This window comes from Meriones unguiculatus, chromosome 17, assembly GCF_030254825.1.
Source record: "Meriones unguiculatus strain TT.TT164.6M chromosome 17, Bangor_MerUng_6.1, whole genome shotgun sequence".
NCBI lineage: Eukaryota > Metazoa > Chordata > Mammalia > Rodentia > Muridae > Meriones > Meriones unguiculatus.
Genome location: NC_083364.1, coordinates 95,729,341 through 95,752,671, shown reverse-complemented (window position 1 = coordinate 95,752,671; position 23,331 = coordinate 95,729,341). Strand labels below are relative to the sequence as shown.

At 54.3% G+C, this 23,331-nt stretch overlaps 1 protein-coding gene across 7 annotated transcripts in view; it reads left to right on the top strand.

The window, feature by feature from the left end:
- Positions 1-23,331, top strand: part of Cldn14 (claudin 14) — a 77,587-nt gene that overhangs the window by 29,382 nt on the left and 24,874 nt on the right. For 6 of the 7 annotated variants that reach the window (XM_060370767.1, XM_060370771.1, XM_060370770.1 and 3 more), the window contains exon 2: positions 20,787-20,888. The exons of the other annotated variant lie outside the window; for it this stretch is intronic. The gene's annotated coding sequence lies outside the window, so the exon portion shown is untranslated. The remainder of the gene's footprint in view (positions 1-20,786; positions 20,889-23,331) is intronic. 7 annotated transcript variants of the gene reach the window in all.

Sequence of the window (23,331 nt, the reverse complement as noted above, 5' to 3'; positions counted from 1 at the left end):
CTCTGCACGCTCCCCCGCCTCCCCCTCTGTGCGGGTCTCCGCCTGTGACACCTCCGTCCCACCTCCACGCGGAGCCGCCCGCACCGGCACGGGCTGAAGAATCATTTAGTTCTCAGTAACCGAGCGCCCTGCAAGTCTCTGCGCCTGCCCGCACGCCAGGCGCCGACCGGCACCCCCGAGCGCCGGGCTCTGTGGGTCTGTGACCACGCTCCTGCCGGCGCTTAGGGAATTCATCGTCGCAATGGTTATCGCAGGGCTGCTCTGAGCCCACGGCTCTGCCGCTGTCCCGCCGCGGGGCTCCTGTCACCACGGATCAGAGCTCTGCCTGTCTCTCCCAACTGTCCCCCTCAAAAGCTGATTTGCAGTCCCGCCACGGGAAGGAGTAGGAGTTCGTTCTGAAGGCCACAGTGATGAGAGTACGGCTCGCTCTGGGCAGGGTCGCCTACCTGTCACCAGCGCAGGGAGGCCCGGGTCCTCCCTAGCCTCAAATCCACAGCCCCAGAGAAACCGCCCTCCGGAGACCCTCGGGGGCCCTGAGCATCCTGAATGCCTTAGGCACGTGCTGTGCCTGAGGCACAGGCTTGGACCTCTGGCGTGGAGACTGTTTCCTGAAATGCCCACCCTAGGGAGAGCATAGACGAGCCGGATGAGTGCCTGACGAAGGCGCAGTGTGCGTCGTCTGCCTCCCTGGCTCCCCATGTCGGCCCCTGCCAGCTCTCTGGTAAATGGAGACTTGGGCTTGGAGAAGCCAGGAGCCTACAGCTCTTGAGTGTCACTCTCTGGGTCTCCAAATGAAAACCTAGCTGCTAGCATCCCAGCTGAGCAGCTGACACAGGCCCCTGTCTGCAGGTGTGGGAACTCCTGGGTGACTCAGTTTCCTCACCTAGTAAAGAGTAACTAGTCCTTGTCATCACGCACTGTTTCCCGTTTTACAGACTGACCCAAGACTTAGACAAAAACTAGGAAGGAGGTTACAGAACTGGCTGATCCTTTGCCTTTGAAGGTGCACTTTATACCATATTAGCTCATTTTTACCTCATTTTTACACAGTGGAAAGAGGTGTATGTGTGTGTGTGTGTGTGTGTGTGTGTGTGTGTGTGACAGAGCAGGTTTTCCATGTATGATATTAGAGCCAGATCCTGGGCTCAAGTCCCAGCTTGATCATACATTAGCTGGCCAGCCTCATGAATCACTGCCTCAGTTTACTTCTTTTTGAAATGGCCCAATAAGAATTTAGTATAGGGGCTGGAGAGATGGCTTAGAGATTAAGAGCACTGGCTGCTCTTCCAGAGGTTGTGAGTTCAATTCCCAGCAACCACATGATGGCTCACAACCATCTATAATGAGATCTGGTGCCCTCTTCTGGTGTTCAGGCATACATGCAGGCAGAACACTGTATTTGTAATAAATAAATAAAATATTCAAAAAAATTTTAGTGTCATTTTGTCGGTGTGACAGTTATGTACAGTTCCCGACCACCTGTTCTAGTAGCCATTGTTTTTCTGTCGAACAACGCATTGGTTAGGTTATAGGACAGCGTAAGCCTAGGTGTACCGAAAGGCGCCCTGGCGGCCCGAGTCCCTTAGCTGCGCTGTGCCTGGCTCCATCCTCGCTCCTGTTGCCGCACGTGCTCGGCGTTATTTCTTCGGGTGTTTGTCTGTCTGTCTGTTTAGCGTCTCTGCCTTCCCGGCCCCCAAATGGAGCTCTGTGAGACGTTTGTTCACTGAGTTGTGTTCTGAGCGCTGCAGCCTGGACGCCTGAAGTCGGGCAGCATCTGTTTCGGTAGCTTGGGTCCCTTTGCCTGCCTTGCAGAGTTGGGGGGTGGGGGTGGGAGGGGGAGAGGCTGCTGGGAGCCATGAGGGCTTTCTCAGCCCTGCTGCCCGGAAGAGGAAAAATCCTCCCGCCCACCGCCATCCCCATGCACAGGCTTTCCCAGGCCACCTTAGTTAATCCTGTCTGTGTGGATGCATTTGAACCTGATACCGAGTATGGAAATGTGTGCCTACCGATAGGGCAGCACTATCTGCGAGCTGCCACGGGAGTCCGATCCGAGAGCAGCGTTCCCCAGGACAGGCGCAGCTGCGGGCGGGAGCGGAGCCCACGGTGGTAATTCCACTCCGTGTATCAATTATTCATCCCTGCGGCACTCCGCCCGGGGGCCTGCTCTGCATGGCCGCCTGTGGGCCATCGTGGCCCCGGCAATCTGCTAAAGGGCTTGTTGGTCAAGCTGGGGCTTCCTAGAAGAGAGTCACATGGAGCGAGGCGACCACAGGCACCGCTGGGCCCTGACCACTGCGCATGAGCAGCCATGAGGAGGCCCGAACACGCCCAAGGCGGGTGAGTGCTCCTCCAGAAGGAATGGCTTGTACTTTCAGTCTGGGCTCTGGAGAATAGGCTGTGGTTGGGTTCTCCCCAGGAGCCAAGCACGCTGGGGAGTTGGTGTATGGTGACCCCGGCCGCGAGTCACAGGGGAAAAAAGGATTCATACATCTTCCCAGTTTACTCAGACATGACCAGTGTGCGGTGGCTTGTGGCTATAATCCCAGCTACTGAGGAGGTTAAGACAATAGAATTGTAGTTGGAAACCCACCTACCAAATGAGTTCCATCTCAAAAAAAAAAAAAAAGTATTTAAAATGGGGTGAGCAAAGCGTGCAGCCTTTGGCTGTGGTTTGTTCCGCCAAGGCCAGGAGGGCTGGGGCTAGCAGCCAGGGAGGGGGGGCGACAACACTCACGCTCGGGTCTCAGGAGCCGGCAGGAAGCTCTCAAACAGCTGCATTCGTGCTTGTGTGTGCAGCACAGGGCATGGGCTACGGAGGGATCCGTGCCCCGAGAGAAAAGAGACTGTCGCCAAGTCAACAGACTGCGAGGTAATCCACAGAACAGAGCCACAGAAGGAAGACCGGGCCAGAGCTGCCTCACGCTGGCCTGAGCCCTGACCCGCGTCCTCTGGGGCAGCCCGGCAGCACTGCCCATCACTCTCTGCCAAGAGGCTGGGTCAGGCTAGAAATGCTTTCGAAGGTGAGAATAACACAAAAGCCCGTTTCTCCAGGGGTGCCGCGCCGCGTGCCTCTTTGTATTGGGCAATGAGGACCATGAAACGCGCCTGTATTGTTTTGGTTTTGCTGCTTCAGAGTTCAAAACATCAGTCAGTGTTAAACATTCCACAGAGATGAATGGAGCAGCCCGAGGAGAGAGCAAGCTAGAGGCCTACAAACAGCCGGGGAATCAGCTGGGTTCTTCACTGAGCTTTCTCTCCATGGACAAGCTTCCTACAGCTGAACTTCCACTCCTCCTTCCCACCTCGGCACTTTTATACCACAGGAAAATGGTAGTGACGCCTGTGGGAAATGGTTCACCGTCTGGCTGTCCTCAAGAGCAGTGTTTTACTCTTGGGCAGCTTTGCCGTTCTCTTCCCTCCCTGTCACAGAGTTGGGGGCAGCCACCCCAGATGAGGTGCGCTGGAGGAGACGAGGGAGAGCCTCCTCACTCCCAGACAAGCTCTTAACATAATTTACACTCCAGGGTGATGCCTGCGTCGACTCAGGCACCCCGATTCTAGCACACTGCTTCTGTGGAGTGGGGCCCCACTGCACCCCTCTGAAATCCTGTCTCCCTGAGCCCTGAGCTGCAGATGGGCCATGGCAACACGAGCGGTGCAGACCTCCCTCCTTTTCTTGGAAAGCTTTACGACTCTTCCTTAGAACCCATAAATGCTGACCAGACATTTCCATCATTTACAGTACTCCTGGGGTTCCAGAAAGCGCCCCGGGGCCAGGGAGATGGTTCCATTGCTACAGTGCTCACTCTGTGAGTCAACCCCAGACACCCGTGCTAAAACTGCAGCTATGACGGTGCACGCCTGTAAGCCCACAGCTGAGGAGGCAGAAGCAGGCGGATTGTGGGCTCGCTGGACAGCTAACCTGCCTTCCCAGTGCATTCCAGATCAGCGAGAGACCCTGCCTCAAAACACAGTGGTGGACAGTGTCCGAGGAATGACACCTGAAGTTGTCCCGTGACCCTCACACATACATGCATGTGTCCACACAAGAACACACACACAATGCTACTACCTCAAATTTCACATCTCTTGTTGATCTCTAAGTGTTACCCTTTCCTACTCCTCTATCTGACCTACCATGACAGTTTTCAAGCATATGTCAAGAATCACAGCTTAGTTCAATGGACAGTGGTGGGCTGTCTATCTGGACCTGACACCTGCTCAGGTATGTCCTGTCTGCTCTCTTCCCTGTCTTTCCTCTTCTGCACCAGGCATGCTGGCGCACACTTTCCTGGCTTATGCTCGCTCGCTTTGCTGCTGGAATTCCATGAGTGCCTGCCTTCCGCAGCCACAAGATCAGCTTCAGTGCCACAGCAGCTACTAGTTCACCACAGTCTCATAGTTTCTCCTAACGGGGGAAGGAGCTTGTAGCTTTTAAAGAAACGTTCAGCCACGCGAAGGTGTTGGTGTTCTCACCACGCCCAGGGTGAGAGCCTTTGTGGCAGCGCCTCTTTCTACCTGTTTTCATCCACAGCGGGGGGGCCCCCCCTTTGTTGTTGAGCCTGTCTTTTCAGGGGGTGTGGGCTGTCTGATGGAAAGCCTGGCACCCTGGGTCGTGGGGCTGCAGATGTGGTTTTAGGCAAACAGCGTTGTCACCTTGTTTAAGGTGAGCTGGCATGCTTCTGCCAGGCTGGCTGCCCTCCAGCACGCCGCTCCACGCTAAATTACCCGAGTCACTCTGAGCAGACCCCGGACGGAAGCCAGCTGAGGTAGAAAGGTGTGTTTTGGCTCCTGGCTTCTGAAGGATTTCAGCCCATCAGAGCAGGAAGTCATGTGGGAGCGAGGCTCCGCCCACGGCGGCAGGAGCATGAGACTGACCAGGGGGTGAATATGGTCAGGAAGCGTGGAGTGGAAGCCAGACCAAGGCCCCCAGAACCTGCACAGTTCCACCCACAGACCTGCGCGTCGAACCGTGAGTGTGAAGGGCAAATTCAAATTCAGAGCACAACACGGCCTGTCTGTCTCTCACAGACTTTCAGAATGCTGCAACAAGACAGAGAATCTGTGGGGTTAGAGAAACAAAAGCTCTGAGGACTGACCTCAGGCTCGCCCTTCGCTGGTTGGGTGGCTTCAGCGTGTCCTGTCATCCAGCCGTACAGCGCAGCACACACGCCCGGGGAACAGACACACCCAGGGAACTTTGAGATTTGCCCTTCAAGACAGACAAACTTCCAGGCTGACACCGTATGTGGACGACGATATAGAACAAGGCTCCGCTGCCCCTAAAATCAGCCTGGTTTCCCTTCAGATTCCGTTGCATTGTCACACACTGTGAAACATGCCATCTGTGTATGTGTGCGCATACACGGATACGATTCTTCTCGGTTGTCAAACACGTTGTTCATGTTCGTAGCTGTGTACCGTTTTGTACCGCACCTTCCTCTCACGCTTTCTTTCCATAGCATGTAGCCTATATGAGGCAGTGGGTTTATTTCTGAGACATGCTCCTACCACCACAAGCTAACCTCCAGCTCACGACGCAGCTGAAGTTGACCGTAAACTTCCGGTCCTTCTGCCCCCACTTCCCAAGCGCTGGGATCCCAGGTCTTTGCCAACACACCCGGTAGGTGCTGGGATTGGACAAAGGGCTTCATGCGTGCTAGGCCAAGCTCTCTGCCAACTGTGCCGTACCCACAGCCCTCAAGTCACTTTTCAAAAAGATAAGTGATTTCCCATTGAGTCAACACCATGAGATGCAATTAATCATTGTCCCGTTTTCCGTCAGAGACTGCCGTTTCCTCCCGGCCTCTAATCCTGCGTAAATCACGCTTCGGCAGCTCTCTCCACAGTGCGGCCCAGGGCTCCCTGTTGCCCTGCTCGGCTTGCAACGATTAAATGATGCCGCTATGGGCGGAGGTGACTGCTCTGCCTGCAAGGCTGCGTTAGCTCGTCAGAAGGCCAGGCTGTCCTGGTCCTGAACACAAGGAGCTGAGAGCAGGCCTGTTCACCATCTGAGACTAGCACCTTTCCCAGGTGTGCGAGTGAGTGGCATCAGGACAGGGCACTTGTGATGGTGAGGCCCGAGGGGCTGCTCGCTGGGGGAGGGGTCGGCCAGGCCGAGCTGTGTAGAAGGCTGTGTGCACTACCGTGGTATAGTGTAATGTGGCCGGCTAGCTTCTCTCCAGCGATGCCAAAGGGACTGGGGGCTTCGTCTGCCTCCAAGGTGAAGGTGTTGCCGGCAGTGCCGGAGGACCACAGCTCTCCCCATCCAGGACCCGCCAGAGCTTGGAGTTTGCAGCCTTGTTCCAGCTCTCAGAGGAGAGCCAGCGTTCTCCCGCCCTTCCTGTCTTCCTCTGTACTGCCCGGGGTCCCCAGATGCCGGCCGCCCTCCCAGGATTCCCCCCCAGCACAACTGCTGTCCTTACAGGTGCTCCTCGCCGTTAGCCAAACGGGAGTTTTGTGTGGGGGTTGTTTTCTGAAACAGTCTCGTGCAGTCGGGGCTGTGCCTCCGCAGCGCGGCTCTGGGGACTGAATGTAAGCTTCACTTCTACCAGCTGAGCTGCACCTGCAGCCCAGAGGCGGAAATGATTTGTGAATTCACGCTTCCACTCCAGTAATCTAGGCTACGGCTGCTTTTCCATCTTCTCCGACGTCCAGGTCCGATACCCATTGCTGTAATTCTTCACGCCAGCCCAGTGTACCTGGCCCATGGCCGCAGCCTCAGCAGTGGGACATGCTCAAGCTGTGGCGTCCAGAGGGCCTCAGCCATGGCTGAGTGGCCTACAGCGAGGCGCAGCCAGAAGGTCTCACCCGCTTGGTTCATGCTGTGGTTAGCTGACACAGTCGGGAGTCACCTGAGAAGGGAGCCTCAGCTGAGGGACTGCCCAGATCAGGTTGGCCCACGGGCGTGTCGTTGGGGGATTGTCTCGTTGTTAGTTGGTGTAGGAGGGCCCAGGCCGAGGTGGGCAGTACCTTTCCCTGGGCGGGGGGTTCTGAGCTGTATAAGAAAGCTAGGCATGAGCCTGAGAGGCAGACAGCAACCAGCTTCCTCCATAGTATCTGCTTCCTGTCCCTGCACCCTGACTTCCCTCAGTGATGACTGGTGACGCGGATGTGTCAGCCCAATGAACCTCCTGCCCTAAGTTACTTTTGGTGGGTGTTTTATCACTAGGACAGTCTCCAGGAAGTTCAGCCCAGACAGGGCCTTTCCAGCCTGTGGCCTGAGCTCCATGCACGCATGCTGTCACTGGACCCTAACCCCAGCAGCTCTTCCCCAGCGCCCTGCCTCCCTCCACTCCAGGCAGGATGCACGAGGTCCCTCCTCAGCCAAGCCTTGCTACCCTGCCCCTGGTGCCCTCACGAACACGCTGAACTTTCCCGTTTTAGGACTGGGCATCTCAGAGGCTTTACGTGGAGCTAGTGAACTAAACCCTGATCACACCCGGGGTGGTGACCCCGGGAGGCAGATACAAGCTGTCAGGCTCTCCTTCAGCCATTGCCAGCTGAGCCGTTTGGTAACATAGTAACTTTATAAGGCTGGAGAGCCAGGTGTGGATGTTTAAAGAGGAAAAAAAAAACCCTTTAACATATATATTTCTGATCATAAGTTAAATATTTCTTTTGTGGACATTTTCCTTTCTCATCATATTCTCCAAAGAAACCCTGACTAGTTGGGTCCAGTGGCACATGACTGTGATCCCAGCAGTCCAAGAGGGAGAGGCAGGTGGATCTCTGTGAATTTGAGGCCATCCTGGTCTACAAAGTGAGTTCAGAATAGGCAAGGCTAGGCAGAGAAACTCTGACTTGGAAAGGAAAAAGGCAAGGCAAGGCAAGGCAAGGCAAGAGGACCATAATTTAGAAACATATTTTATTTTTATGTAATGTGTGTGTCTGAGTGTCTGTGTGTCTGTCTATATGTGTATGTCTATGTGTATGAGTGTGTCTGTGTGTGTGTCTTGTGTGTCTGTGTATGTGTCATGTGTCTGTGTGTATATATCTGTATTGTGTCTGTGTGTGAGTCTGTGTGTATGAGTGTGTCTTGTGTGTCTGCGTGTGTGTGTGTGTGTGTGTGTGTGTCTGAGTGTGTGTGTATGTCTGTGCCTCAGATCCCCTGGAGGTGTTAACATGTGGTTAGGTCCTCCTAAAAGCAGGACAAATTTGTTTTTCCAAGACAGGTTTGTGTGTGTGTGTGTGTGTGTGTGTGTGTGTCTTTGGCTGCCCCAGACCTAGCTGTGTAGACCAGGCTGGACAGAGATGTGCCCGCCTCTGCCTCCCGAGCGCTGGGATACTTGTGCCATCCCTCCAGGCCCCGCACTATTATTTTAGCTAGAAAACGGAAGGGAGTAGTGTGGTGCTTTCTGCAGTGGTTCTTGTTTCAGGTGTGGCGCAGGCGGCTGAGGAAGCACGCCACACGAAGGGCGCAGGCGCACACATGCCACACGAAGGGCGCAGGCGCACACACGCCACACGAAGGGCGCAGGCGCACATGAGGGTCTGGCTCTCTCACCCTCTCACCCGACGGAAGCAAAGCAGCCAGTTACGCACTGTCCGTGCCAGGAAGCCTGGTCGTAGGGTTTTGATGGGGGATGGGCATTTCTGGTGCTGGTGATTGTCTATGTGAAGAGATACCGCCTTTCAAACATGATTAATATGTTTCTGTTCAGATTCTTTGCGACTCTGCTAAGGAAGAAACATTTCTTTGTAGCCACAACAGTGGTCTGGGTGAATACAAATGAGTGTGTAAAAGGCTTGACTCACTAGCAATACACTCAGGAGCAGGTCACTGGGTGCTGTCTGTCCCAGCTGGGCATGTGCGAAGGACAGAGGGCAGGGTTCCCGCTCACCCTGTCTGTGGCACACGTGGCGGTGCAGAGAAGGGAAGCCGTTCCCAGAACCTTCTAGAACCTTGGAGAACTTGTCACAACTTCTGAAGTGGCCTGCTCCCTCGTCACTCGTGTTCATCCACTGAGCCAAGTGAGTTTGTCAGCAGGCAGCGTGGAACCTCGGTGGCCCGTGTGTCTCGGGGAAGGGTGGGTGCCCTGTCTCAGGAGCACGGAGAGACCCAGGCCCTCCGGGGCGCTGCCTGAGGGAGGGACCAGCAGCTCCTCAGCTCTGCCCTCCTGTGAAAGCGGGGTGCATGGAGAGACGTGCACACCCACGCCCGGTGAGCATCAGCGTTGCCTTCTGTCTGAGAAGGGAATGCTGGGAGGGGGCTTCCCGGAAGGAAGCGTTCCAGCGCGCAGCTTCCCCAGTGCGCAGAGGCTAGTGGAGGGATCGTGGCGAGAGCTCGGGCTCCGAGTTCTGCTCCGCAGAGCCTGATGCTCCAGACAGCACTGGCCACGCAGACCGGCAGTGACCGGCAGTGACCGGCAGTGACCGGCTGGGCATCATACTCTAACGCACACACAGCGCATACCATAAGGGCTGGCTGCGAGTCACTTTCAAGTGTCTTTATCATGTCACATTACTCACCTACCTCTAGGGATCAGATATCAAAATCTAGTCATGTCCAAGTGTGGTCAAAGGGGGGAAACACAGGGTCGAACACCTAAGGCCATCGCCCACTGTGTTCATCACCAGTGAAGCTGAGACGAGGACGCCAGGTCAGCTCCCAGGATCCACGCAGGGACCCCACATCAGGTGGCTTGCAGCTGCCTGTAACCCCAGCTCCGGGGCCTCGGGGCCTCTTCTAGACTCTGCAGTGCACATCCCAACAAAGACACACACACACACAATTTTTAAAAATTAATTTAAAAAATTCTAAGACTAAAAAGTAAAGAGTTCTAAAAGGACGAGACAGCTGAGTCCGTAAAGAAGAGACAATGGACCTTTAAAGATGAAATGAAACCAATGTCTGCCAGCCTGCTTCTGCTTCACACGGTAGGAAGAGGTGACACGGCCAAATGGGGCGTCCGGGCGTGATGGTTCCTAAGAGCAGAGCTCGAGGGTCTCAGGCAGTCAAACCTGGAAGAACAAGCACTAAGGGAAGGAAAAAGGAAGGAAAAGAAATTAGGAAACTAAATGTAACCGTCGTGGCGACCTGCCGTCTCCCCTACTTCCCCCAGAGAGCTAAGAGCTGCTGCAGGAGAATTCCTTCATCCTTAGTGCAGGAGCCACGTGGACAGAGCCACGTATTATTCAAAGCGGGGAATTCACATCACATTATTTTCTGTCGGTGAGTAATGGACGGGACTGGGAAATGTCACTCCGAGGCAGGCTGGCCTTCTGACGGGCGCTTTCCTGTGACCAGGGCGGCGGGTCGGAGTGCAGAGGCTGAGGCAGCGGAGCCTCAACCTGCTGGGCGTCTCCGGGGAGCCTGGGTTCACGCACGGGAGGCAGGCAATAAAGTCCAGGTATTCTGGATGCGGCTGCAAAGGCGTGTGCAAACTGTCTCACGAGGGGCATCCGTCACTGCGGGTACCGGAGGCAAACCTCCCGATCCGTCTCCGAGGGATGGCTCATTCATCAAGCGTGGTGCACTGCTGCGCATGCGTGTTCTAAAGCCGCCGTGCTGACGTCGGGAATTATCACACAGCGGAGCTCCTCAGGGTTGGACTGCTCCTGTGTGTCACCTGTTTATCACGGAGCCCCTGCTCTTGCACGGTGGAGCGGTGTGCTACAGTGGAATGGGGGCTCTCTGTGTTAGCTGAGACCTTGGGGGCCCAGTACCCCCGAGGACCTCAGGGCAGACAGTGTGAACATGATGGTGAGAATTCTTGTGAGCCCAAAGAGCTGCTGTGGGCATGAGGTAGGCCCTGACACTCAGCTCAGGAGAGCCTGCGGGAAAGATTCATTACTCTGCAACAGAAAGGAAGTTTTCGTGTGCGTGAGTGAGCCAGCAAGGTGAGCACTGAGGGCTAGTGGTCGCCCTGTGGGGCTAAAGTGAATTTAAGCGAACAGCGTTTAAAGTAGGAATAACTCAGTGCCACAACGTTTTTCTTTCTGTGCCTCGGTGCTTGCACAAGCATCCCACAGCCCACACCCACAGACATACCACGGTCCACACACACAGACATCCCACAGTCCACACACACCCACAGACATCCCACAGCCCACACCCACAGACATCCCACAGCCCACACCCACAGACATCCCACAGCCCACACCCACAGACATCCCACAGCCCACACCCACAGACATCCCACAGTCCACACACAGACATCCCACAGCCCACACACAGACATCCCACAGTCCACACACACAGACATCCCACATCCCACAGCCCACACACAGACATCCCACATCCCACAGCCCACACACAGACATCCCACAGCCCACAGCCCACACACAGACATCCCACAGTCCACACCCACAGACATCCCACAGTCCACACACACAGACATCCCACAGCCCACACACACACAGACATCCCACAGCCCACACACACACACATACACACAGACATCCCACAGCCCACACACACAGACATCCCACAGTCCACACACACACACACAGACATCCCACAGTCACACACATACAGACATCCCACAGTCACACACATACAGACATCCCACAGTCCACACACACAGACATCCCACAGTCACACACATACAGACATCCCACAGTCCACACACACCCACAGACATCCCACAGTGCACACACACACACACACACACCCACAGACATCCCACAGTGCACACACACCCACAGACATCCCACAGTGCACACACACACACACACACACACACACACACACATCCCACAGTCCACACACACCCACAGACATCCCACAGTGCACACACACCCACAGACATCCCACAGTGCACACACACACACACACACACACACAGACATCCCTCGGGTGGAGCTCAGGCTTCTGGGTGAACAGAGGCTGCACACCTTCCCGAGGCTTTGCCCAGAGGGAGGAGCCGTGTGAGGAAGGACAGGAGGAGGCTCTGCTGGTGAAGTGCTCGCCCGCATGAGCATGAGAGTGCAAGCCTTAGCACCGCGTGGACAGTGGGCTCCGTGTCAGGCTCGTGTTTATAGCCAGCCTCGAGCGGGGGCTGGAAGATCCCCGGAGCTCTCTGCGCACACTCCGTCAGCGGGGTCCAGGCACGCTGCAGACCCTGCCTGGAGAAACAGGGTGGAGGTGACTGAGGACATTTGCTGTCGCCCTCTGGCCTCTGGCATACGGGTGTGAATGCGCACAGATGCTCTCGGGGGATGTAGTAACAGTAACGACAGCCAAGACCTTCGGGAGCGAGGACGCCTGCTTGAGGGGTGCAGTGGTGACTGTGTGGAGAGCCACGCTGGTCTGGTGGTCTGTGGCTCTGCTGGAGGTAGACGGGGCTTTGGGCTTTTGCTCCAGGGGACCTTATAGTTTTCCAGCTGAAATTATTAAAAATCCGTCATTTCTCTCTTTTTAAAAAAGAGATCTACTTACTTAATTGTGTATGAGTGCAAGCATCTGTGAGTGCATATGTGCCCATGTGTGTGCAGGCACCACAGAATCCAAAGAGTTCGGGAGCTAGGCTTACATGTGTCTGGCATGGTGCTGGGATTTGAACTCTGAGCCTCATGACTGAGCAGCAAGCGTTTAGCATTGAACAACTAAGCTGGTTGTTCAGCCTAAGCGCCACCGTTAGCTCTTGGCAGTCCTGTTCTCAACACCAAGGACACCTCAACCCTGGAGGTGCTCCCCTGCAGCCCTGCTCTCCCCTAGAGGTGCTCCCCTGCAGCCCTGCTCTCCCCTGCAGCCCTGCTCTCCCCTGCAGCTCTGCTCTCTCCTGATGGTGCTCCCCTCCAGCCCTGCTCTCCCCTAGAGGTGCTCCCCTGCAGCCCTGCTTTCCCCTAGAGGTGCTCCCCTGCAGCCCTGCTATCTCCTGGCGGTGCTTCCTTCGAGCCCTGCTCTCCCCTGCAGCTCTGCTCTCTCCTGGAGGTGCTCCCCTGCAGCCTGGGGCTGGGCTTCAGGCTGGGCTGAAGCAGGAGGCTCCGACCAGGCAGGAGCCACCCTGAGCAGGTGCGCCGTGCTGCTGCCCCCGGAAGGCCCGGTCTGCGCTGCGGAGGGCGGTGCCGCGCTGGTGAGGGCACGCCCCGGGGGCTCTCACGCGGGGCATCTGCGGGGACACCGCACACGTGCGCCCCCCCTGCGGGTGCACCCGCCGCCCTCCCCGGCCTGTGGCCTGCCCTCTCAGGAAGCCACCGTTTGAAGCTTCTGCCAAGTTTCCAAAAGCCGCATCTGGCCCAGCCCGTGCCCCGCGCTGTCATCAGCTCCTCTGTCACCCTCATTTCCTCAGCGAGACCGTCCTCCGTCCTCCCATCCTTCACACATCTGCCATCCCAGCACCCCGGGAGCTGAGACAGGAGGATGGCCAGGGCCAAGTGCACCAGGGCCATTCAGGAACGAGCCGGCGCGGTGGCTGGTTCTGTCTTGACACACCTACACCCTGAGAAGAGAGTCCCAATGAAGGCTTGTCTGCATCCGGTGGGCACGTCTCTGGAGGACTGCCTCGATTTCCCTAGTCGGTGTGCGAGGAGCTGTCCAGGAAGAGGGCAGTGCCCGGGCCTCAGCGTAGAGGAAGCGGCAGGGTGGACGGTGTCTCCGTGCGCTTCTCCGCCCCTCATGGTGAATGTGGTGTGGACGCTGAGGCTCCTTGCTGGGATGGAGGGAAACCTAGAGCCCTCAGCTGAAAGAAGCCCTTCTCCTGAGCGGCTTTTCTCGGGGTGTTTTATCCCCGCCTCGGGATCAAAGCTCCGTCACTCAGCTCACGGCTGTTCGCCTGCCCCAGGCTCCCCAGCACGTGGGCGGCTGGCTGGCAGCCCCACCCTCTGCCTGGCTGGCCGCAGGCATGGCTGCACAGCCCTGACCCAGAGCCTTGCTTTAAGCTTCTCTCTTCCCGCCCAGTACTGGCGGGTGACTGACCGCTCAGCCCACTGCGCCTGGGCGGGGAGGTCCCGGCAGGCCTGTTTCACAGAGTGCTATGTCTGGGTGAAGGTCCACAGAGCACGGTGGGTACAGAGCTGTGGGCAGGGTCTCTGCCCCAGCCTGTGTCTGTCCTCTCAGTGCCTGCTGCCCCGTTGTATGGTATATGTGAGTACCAAAGGCAGCGTCTGCCCGAATGGGCACAAGGCCAATGGGTCCTGGACGTGTGGCCTGTCTGTCAGGTCGGCCACCTGACCCGTGGAGCTAATGTCTGGCCTGTGTTGGTCTCTGTGTGGGAGAAGGAAGGAGCCTCGTTCACACCAGAACAGACTCTCCCCTCTGCACCTTAGAATCGGAAGCCAGCACCTTGAGCTCTGGCTGAAGGCCGGGGAGGAGGGCGAGAGTGCTCACACTGGCGGAGGCCAGGGAGGAAGGCGAGAGTGCTCCCGCTGGCAGAGGCCCGCTAAGCTCTCTGGTGCTGACGGGCCTGCAGCCTGGCACCGCATGTGGAGGTGGCGGCCAGGACACAGCGTGGTCTTCACTGCCCTGAAGCCAGACACAGAGCACTGGGGTCAGGGCAGGCAGCCAAGAAAAGGGATGTCCTCTCACCTGCCGTTCGGGGCATTGGCTGACCCACGTGGCCTAAACTAGGAAGCTTCCTAGAGTGCTTCAGCAGAGCTTACACTCATAACTGCAGCCCTGGTTACAAAGCCCAAGCCACCAAAGCAAACTTTTAAAGTATGTTTAAAAATTGCCCAGCCTGGGCTACAGCACGAGTTCCAGGACAGCCTGGGCTACACAGTAAAACGCTGCCTCAAAAAGCCAAAACTACTTTTTCATCTATTTATTACTGCATATGTGGGTGTTCTGCCTGTGAGTGTGTCCATGCACCCATGTGCGTGTGTGGTGCATGCAGAAGGTTCAGATCTCCTGGGACTGGAGTCACAGACAGTTGTGAGCTGCCATGAGGACGCTGAAAACAGAACTCTGGTTCCCAGGAAGAGCCAACAGTGCTCATGAGTATCTCTCCAGCCTCTCTGGTTCCCAGGAAGAGCCAACAGTACTCATGAGTGCTGAGCCATCTCTCTAGCCTCTCTGGTTCCCAGGAAGAGCCAACAGTACTCATGAGTGCTGAGCCATCTCTCCAGCCTCTCACCAAAACAGACACGCTACCAGGCTGACTGCCAGGCCTGGGTGGTGCCTGCGATGCAGCAAGAGAAAGTCAGTGTATGGGGGAAGGAAAACAGCAACAACAAAAGCCTGTGCTTCTCTCAAACTAAACCTTGAGGAGGAAATAAGCCAAAGAGATGTCAATATTTCCTTCATATTTGAATTTGTGGTTTCTAATTTATGTGTTGAACTCCAGGGACAGACAGACATATCTTCTTGCATGGCTCTCCGGCTCCTCTCCCCCGCGCATCTGCATCCTGTTCCCGGGAAGGCTCCATATATCACAGGGTCCTGAGACACAAGCATGGGAGTGCAGGCACTCGGCTGCCCTGGTGCCCAGCAGGCTGTGCTGAGTCTGTCTCTAAGCCCTCAGTCCATACTGGAGAGCCCGCAGTCCCCCAAAGATAGTGAGAATGGGAGAAAAAGCGTTAGCATCAAGGCCAGAAGCAATCTGCACTTCAGTGTACTGTCTTGTGGCCTGGATGTTTAGGTTTTGTTTAGACGTTTAACTTTTATGTTAGGCTTATGAATGGTTCTCCTGCACCTACATTATGTGTGCCCTGTGCACAGCAGGTGCACACCCAGGGAGGTCACAGAGGACCTGCAGTTACAGACAGTTGTGAACCACCAGACGGGCACTAGGAGCTGAATGCAGGTCTCTGGAAGAGCAACGAGTGCTCCTAACTGCTGGACCGTCTCTCCAAGCCCGTGGTCCACGTTTGCTTTATTTCCAAACAAACACCTCGTCCACTGGGCATAAGCAGCTATTATCACATGAAGTAGAGTGTGGGCCGGCCTAGTTGTGCACACTGGCTGCCCCGATAACATTGGACATGGAGAGAGAGCTTCTTATCATAGGTGCCAAGGAACCTGTTCTGATCCCACTTGGAAACTGGTTGAGTCTGCAGCGAGAGGCCCTCAGGGTTCTGTTGTGAGATGCAGGCCTTGGTGTGTAGGCTCTGGGACGGGGTCGTGGTTCAGTGGGCAGAGTACTTGCTTAGCGTGCAAGAAGCCCTGGGTTCAAGCCCAAATAACAGAAAACCCGGTATGTGGTGGCACATGCCTACAATCCCAGCAGTTGGGACTTTACTGTAAGAGTCAGGAATTCAAGGCCAGCATCAGCTGGAAAGCAAGTTTGAGACCAGCCCGGGCTATATGAGACCCTGTCTTCAAGCAAGTAAGCAAGCAAAGGGTGGATGAAGGAGCGAGGTGAGGTACACTCAGCTGCTTAGAGCGATGTGACGGGTGAAGGTTGTGCTGCTAAAGCCACCATACCTCACCTTCGGCCAAGATCAAGTCTAAAACTTTCTGAGCCCCAAGAGCACCCAATCAGCACCGTGGCCCTCTAGAGAACGCTACTCTTCTCCGTGATTTCGGGAGGAAATCACAACGCTGCCATTTTTCCTTGGCCATTACGCCTCTGAGTCAGAACTAGGAAGTGGCGAAAGAGCCTCCTCCCTGGTCCTTGCTCCGGCTCCCTACCCCATGGTGGCCACCAGCCTGGGCCTCTCTCATGGCTCCTGAGACATCTGTCCAGACAGATGTGCCCCTGGTGTGTGGAAAGGCATTTCCTTGGGGAAAAAAAATTCCAATCTGTCTACAGAACTTTACATCAGGATTTCCTTGGAATGCGGTGAAAAATCCGTGTTGCTGGCATGGGAAGAATGTTGAGCAGAAGCCTGTGTGCTCCAGTTACAGGGTGGTATGTGTGTGGGTGACAGGCTGGAGATTTTGTGGGCTACTTAGCTCTCCTGCACATACGAGCCCAGGGAATGGGGACATCCTTCCTCGCAGCCCACTCCCTCCTGTGCCCTCCCAGGGTGACCTCCTGACTACCGTGGGGAACGGCCCACCCGGTTAAGAAACAAAGCTGAGCTCTGCCAAGCAGCCTGCGATCATAGACACGTTTGTGGCCATAGCCAGATTCTACAATTTTTGATTATTTAAAAAAAATATTTTTTTTTCTTCCTTTTTAAAGTGACAGGGTTTTTTGTTTGTTTGTTTGTTTTGAGAAAATCTGGATTTCCCAGAAGCCACTGTCACTGGGCTGTCTGCTCTGCATGGCTCCCAAACTAAACAGGCTGGAGAGTGAGCCTGGAAGAGGCTCTGCCTTCAGGTTGCTCTCATCCATGGGACAGGACAGTAAGAGGTACGCTTCTGCCGCTGGCCCTGACCAATGGCAACGAGATGCCCAGATAGAGACTTGGCTCCTGCCAGGCCCACGGGAGTGCCTCACACTCTGTCGGACTGGATCAGCCTTGGAAAGAGACTCCCCTTGGGACCTTTGTAGCTCCTGGCGGATTGTTCAGAAACATGGCCTTTCCAGCCAGTGGAAGCTAACTTGTGTGCTCCCACAGAACCTTCGAGTTTCGCTTATCATCATAATCGGTGGCCTTAGACTGTGTCCTTTGCAGGCTGAGGTGGGTTAACCCGTGGTGACTCCACAGCCAACACATCCCTGGTTCCCAATGTTCTTCTCACAATAGGGAGGCCATGGAATTAAGCCTAGAAGACCAGCAACAGATGACTAGACAATAAACAAATAAATACGTAAATAAGAGCATGGGACACCATGAGATTTTTATTAAGCTATAAAGGAAACTGTAATTTTAAAATTTACAGGAAAACAGGTGAGATGGAAATGTAGTAAATGAGCTAGCCCAGGCTCAGACAAACAAACACCACATGTGCACTCTCATAGCTATGGAAAAGAGGAAAACAGGAAGCAGATAAGGATGTTAAAAATTAAAAAACAACAACAACAACAAAAAAACCCACCTGCCATGGTGGCTCACCCCTTTAAAGCCAGCACTCAGAGGCAAAAGTAGGTGGATGTCTGCGAGATCAAGGACAGCCTGATCTACACAGGACAGCCATCGCAATGGAGACTTCATCTACAAACAAACAAACAAACAAACAAACAAAAAGAGAAACAAAAACTATTGTGTCCCTTTTTCTCACTTCTCAGTAGTGAATCTGTTCACTCTGCTGGAAGAAGAGCTTTGAGAACAGAGAGCAAACTGTCTTGTGCAGAGCTGCTGTTGGTTCTCCCACAGTCTAGAGCCTCCTGTGGTAGGAACAGAAGCTCCTCCACAGACAGAGCAGGCTTCCATCCGCCTCACCCGCCGTCTCCCAGGCCCGGACTTGACTCTACCGCAGCTGTCCTGTGCGGTTTCCACCAGGCACTGAGAGCGTCTGATTCCATGAGCTGTCTATCTGCTGCTTGCGCTTTTCTCCTTTACTTTTGCTTGCTGCAAGCCTAACAACCTTGTTCACCAAAACCCAGAAGTGTACAGCCGACACAGACCATTCCCTGGACTGTACAGAACAGTGGCCTTCACCCCAACCAACTTCAAAACCCAGATCACCGTCACGTTTCTTTAGGGTTTCTCTAACCGCTTGACATGTAAACCCTGGCTTCCTCCATGCTGGCCAGTTCTCAGGGAGCCGGGAAGCGCTGCTCTGTGGGATGCTAGGGAGGAATCCGTCACCACAGCCCGGTCTGCACCGACTTTTGACCTGTCAGGCCAGAGAGCTCACTGGTGCCGCAGTGCTGTGACCATGCGGGGTTACCAACTGCTCCCTGACTGGATGCGAGGCCCGTTCCCCAGGAGACTGTACGCTGGTGCTGTAAGCCCGGAAAAAGCCCGTGTCTGAGGAGGTCAAAGGCGTTAGTGGGGAAGCTGCTGGCGTCTGCGTTAAATGGGCACGTGCCTGTCAAGCTGCCCTCCGTGTTTTGTTTCCGCCTACACGTTAGTGTTTCTCCGGGCTTACAGTAGGAAGCTTTTTGCAGTGGCTGGTGGTCGCAGCAGCCACTCTGGAAGGGCTGAGAGTGCGAGACTGTTGGCTCCCCAGTCCTATCTCTCCACGCCCGCCATCCAGAGGAAAGACTGTGAGGTCTGGAAGGGGTGCAGTGCTGAGGGTATGTCGTGGCCATTGCACTCAGGCTCTCAGCAGCTGTCATTACCCCCACAGCATCCCAGCCGAGAACAGGAGAGGGCTCGGGAAATGCCACACCTCTCTGAGCAGCCACTGGCGGCTAATGGTTGCTTGGGGAAAGGGAGACAGCTTCTTTAGTGGGCCCACACTCCTGTAAATCACCCATCATTCATGTCAGGTGAGCAACCCTAATCAAATTTGTCGGTCACAGACAGGAGAGACACGAAAGCAGAAGGGGGCCGGTTGGGAAGAGGACAGGATCAGTTGGTGGTGGGGGTTAACAGAGGGAGACGGGATGAATATGATCAAAATAAATTACATACACGCACAAACTATACCATCACGAAACCCATTACTATGTATAACTAATACACGGTAATAAAAAAATGTTTAAAACTTCCAGGCATGATATTGCACGCCTATAATCCCAACACGCAGGAGGTTGAGGTGGGATCACAGGTTCTAGGCCAGCCTGGGCTAAATAGTGAGGCCTTGTCTCAAAAAAAGAAAAAAAAAAAAAAAGATTAGAAGTCACTCTCAGGGAGTGGTCAGTTGGAATGAACTCCCCTCTGCCCAGCCCTACCAGCGGATGTGTGTCCGGCTATAAGGTCAGCAGCGGAGTCAGGTCCTCGCCGAGCTGAATCAAACGGGAATTGGATAGACCCCAAGCCTTTCCAGATGTTTATTTGACGAGCAGATGTTCTGTAACCCAGATCTGGTAGAGATTCCAACCCTTACAGCAGATAGTGTTTTATTGGCAACATTTTGTTTCCCAAGTTCAAGTTTACGGTATCTGTGTATTTGCATGAATGAGAGAGCCAAGGGGAAGTTCCAGATAGCCAGTCTAGGTGCGCTTTGGCTAAAAGGATCCAGATGTTTGACATGGGGAAGAGAGAGGATTCCGTGTTGAATGGGAACCACAGGCAGACAGCACCTAGCAGAGGCTTACTTTCCTGTCCACAGACATGAAAGTCAGACCTGACCCGCCAAAGCTTCAGCAAGTGATGTCTACATACGGAACAGTGATTTGACCTGTCAGGAGCTGTTTCCACACAGCTGGCTCTTCTGGCACGCCAAAGCCGTGCTCGCAAGAGTTTATGTAGACGGATAAAAGGGAGTTTGAGCCTTTAAAAGATCAATGCAAGACACACGCAAGCTCCCTGAACATGGGTGTGTTTGCTGCTAAGTGGAGGCCTCCTTGCACCAATGGTGGAAGAGGTTTGAGTGCTCGTCAGGCAAGAGGGGGCGTAAGACTGATGCTGAGCCTGACAGTGTTGGTAGCTAAGAAGCCGAGTGTGGCCAGGTGGCCCTAATCCCAGCGGGGAGGCAGAGGGACGCAGATCCCTGCGATCAGGGCCACCTGGTCTGCAGAGCAAGTTCCAGGACAGCCAGGGCTACACAGAGAGACCTTGTCTGGGGGGGCATAAAACAAGCCAACAGAATATGGCTAGAGAGATGGTTCATTTGCTGCTCTTCCTCAGCGCTGGATCTGGCTGCCAGCACCCACAGGACACACACAGAATTCTGAGGCTCTTCCGGCGAGCACATGGTGGACTTACCTGTGGGCAAAATGTTCGTTTACATAAAAACAAATCTTTAAAATGAAACAGCCTAACTTTTTAAAAAACAGGATACATTCTTAGTATCTCAGTATTTGTGCTGTTCACAGTACAGTTCTTTAAGCTAGAAAAAATAAGTTTCTATAAAATATATATCGCACAACTTAACTTATATATGTGAATATGTAATTTACTGTTTTAATCATTTAAAGTGTTTGATTCCGTGGCACTAAATAAACATATATGTTGTTGTACAGCCATGACCATTATCCACTGTCTGAACAGAAGCTATGCCCTGGAACGTGTGAGGCCCTGCCTCGGCCTCCCCAGTGCTGGGATTGAAGGCTCGCAGTAACCAGGTTTGGAAATTTTGGACATTTACTTTTATTAACATGTGTTATTTGTGCACGATAACGGGTTTCGTTGCGGCGTGTGCTGGTCCAGGGTCTGTGAACGTCTGTTGTGATCGCCTCCTGTCGGCAGCAGCGTGGAAGTCTCGCTTTTTCCACTTAACATAATGTCGTCGTCCTGATTGGCTGCGGTCAAACACTCTGAAAAGCGACCTGGGGGAGGAAGGCTGTCACAGGTTACAATCCACCCTGGGGAGAAGTCCAGCGAAGAGCCGAGAGCTGGACCTGCAGCGGGGTCACTGGCTTGCTCCCCTGACTCACACAGCCCACGGTGGGCTGGGCCCTCCTGCCTCACGGGCACCATGGGCATGTCCGTAGGCCAGCCTGATGGATTCTCCAGTGGAGGTTTCTTCCCCAGGTGTGCCACGAAGGCAGCCTCGCTTAGCCGTCGTGGTTCCGGCCGCCGCGCGGGTATCAGAACTCTGTTATTTGTTATGCTGAGTAAGAGCCTGTCACTGGGTCACTGATGGGTGTTTGCACTGTCCCGAATCCTCTACTCTGCATGTGCAGGAGCACAGGTGTGCGAACCTGAGCTCTTGTGACCTGCCTGAACTGGTGGATCCGGAGGCAGGCTTAGGCATGGGGTTTGGGCCTATTTATTTATTTATTACTCATTTAGTCATTTGTTCATTATTCAGTCATTTATTTATTCATTCATTTGTTCATTTGTTCATTCATTTCTTTCATTCATCCATTCATTCATTTTGAGGACTCTCTACCTTGTTTTCCACAATGGCTGTGTCATTTGACTTGCCCACCGACAGGGTCAGAGGGTTCTATTTTCCCCAGACCCTCACACACGCTTGTTTCCTAGGAGTTCACGTTTGTTTGGTTTTGATAACAGCCTTCACACAGGGCATGAAGTCGAGGTTTGGCTGAGGAGTGGAGGCCCCAAAGCACGTTCACAGCATGCTCACTGCTTTGGAGTTCTGTAGCCCCCAGTCTACGGGGGGCTGGACTTGTGCCCCTGCAGCACCAAGGTTGGCGCTGGAGCGGTGCCTCCCTGGACTCACGAGACTTAAGCAAGGTGGCTGATTCAACTGAAGGCAAAAGCATGGAGGAAACAGAGACCTCTGTGTGACGTTGGGAGACCAGAGCCCCAGTGGAAACCAGCATCCTCTCCCTAGGGCAGGGATAGCGTCATCTGTGGAACCAGGGAACCAGCCGCCCGCTCGCTCTCCTCGTCTCTTTCCCTGCCCACTCCACCCTGCTTTCCACCTGCATCCATCCCTTTGTCCTTCTCCCCTTCTCTTCCCTTCTCCACTCCCTCTCCCCACCTCTCTGCCTCCCTCTCACACACACCCTTTTCCCTTCAGGTTCCAAAACCAATATAGTGGTAGAAGCCATCTTAGTTGAAAACACCCTAAATCCATAGGTGGTTCTGTTCTGCTGGGTTTCTTTCATATTTAAAAACAAACCGTGGGCAAGGTTTAATGGGCTGGCGCGCACCTGTAACCCCAGCATGACAGAGGCAGAGACAGGTGGATCTCTGTGAGTTCAAGGCCAGCCATATACTATACAGTAAGAGACCCTGTCTCAAAATCAAAACAAAACAAAAGCAGTAGAAGCCATCATAGCTCCTGGTGGATTCTGGGAACTCCTGTAGAAACAGAGCCTCATAGCTTGGCCTAGGCTCTGCTCAGGTTAGTGCCTGCCAAGCCTCCGGCTGACTCTTTACAGGGTGGCTGTGCCTCTTTGTGCCTAGAAAGGAGGGAGACTGCCTTCTCTTAGGGAGGAGGAACACTGTCTTCTCTTAAGGAGGAAGGAGACTGTTTTCTCTTAGGGAGGAAGAACACTGTCTTCTCTTAGGGAGGAGGGCGGTTCACATCACTTCCCAGAAGGAGCTGTGGATCTTCCTTGCATGTTTGCATAAAGGCATGTGTGGTCATACACATACATGTTATTTAACGTGTTTTAATTTTTCTACACCTGGCATCTTGTCCTGTTACTTGCCTTCTCCCAGCTAACTCTTAGCACATATAAATCTACTTCATTCATTTTATTCATTTTAAGATGAGATGTTTTTATTTTATTTTATGTATGGGTATTTTCCCCATATATAACATAGGTGCGCCTGTGTGCCTGTGTGCACAGAGGCCAGAGCGGGTGTTGGATCCCTGGGACCTAAGTTCAGGCCTGCTGTGAGCTGTGGTGGGGTGCTGGGAGTCGGGCCTGCTGTGAGCTGTGGTGGGGTGCTGGGAATCGGGCCTGCCCTGAGCTGTGGTGGGGTGCTGGGAGTTGGGCCTGGACCCTCTGGGAGAGCATCCAGTGCTCTAACAGATGAAGCATCTCCAGGCTCTGTACTTCATGCATTTTAAAGATTTAGCTTTTATTTGTATTTACGGGCCAGGATCTGCGAGTGTGAAGCCACACACATGCAGGTGGCCTCAGA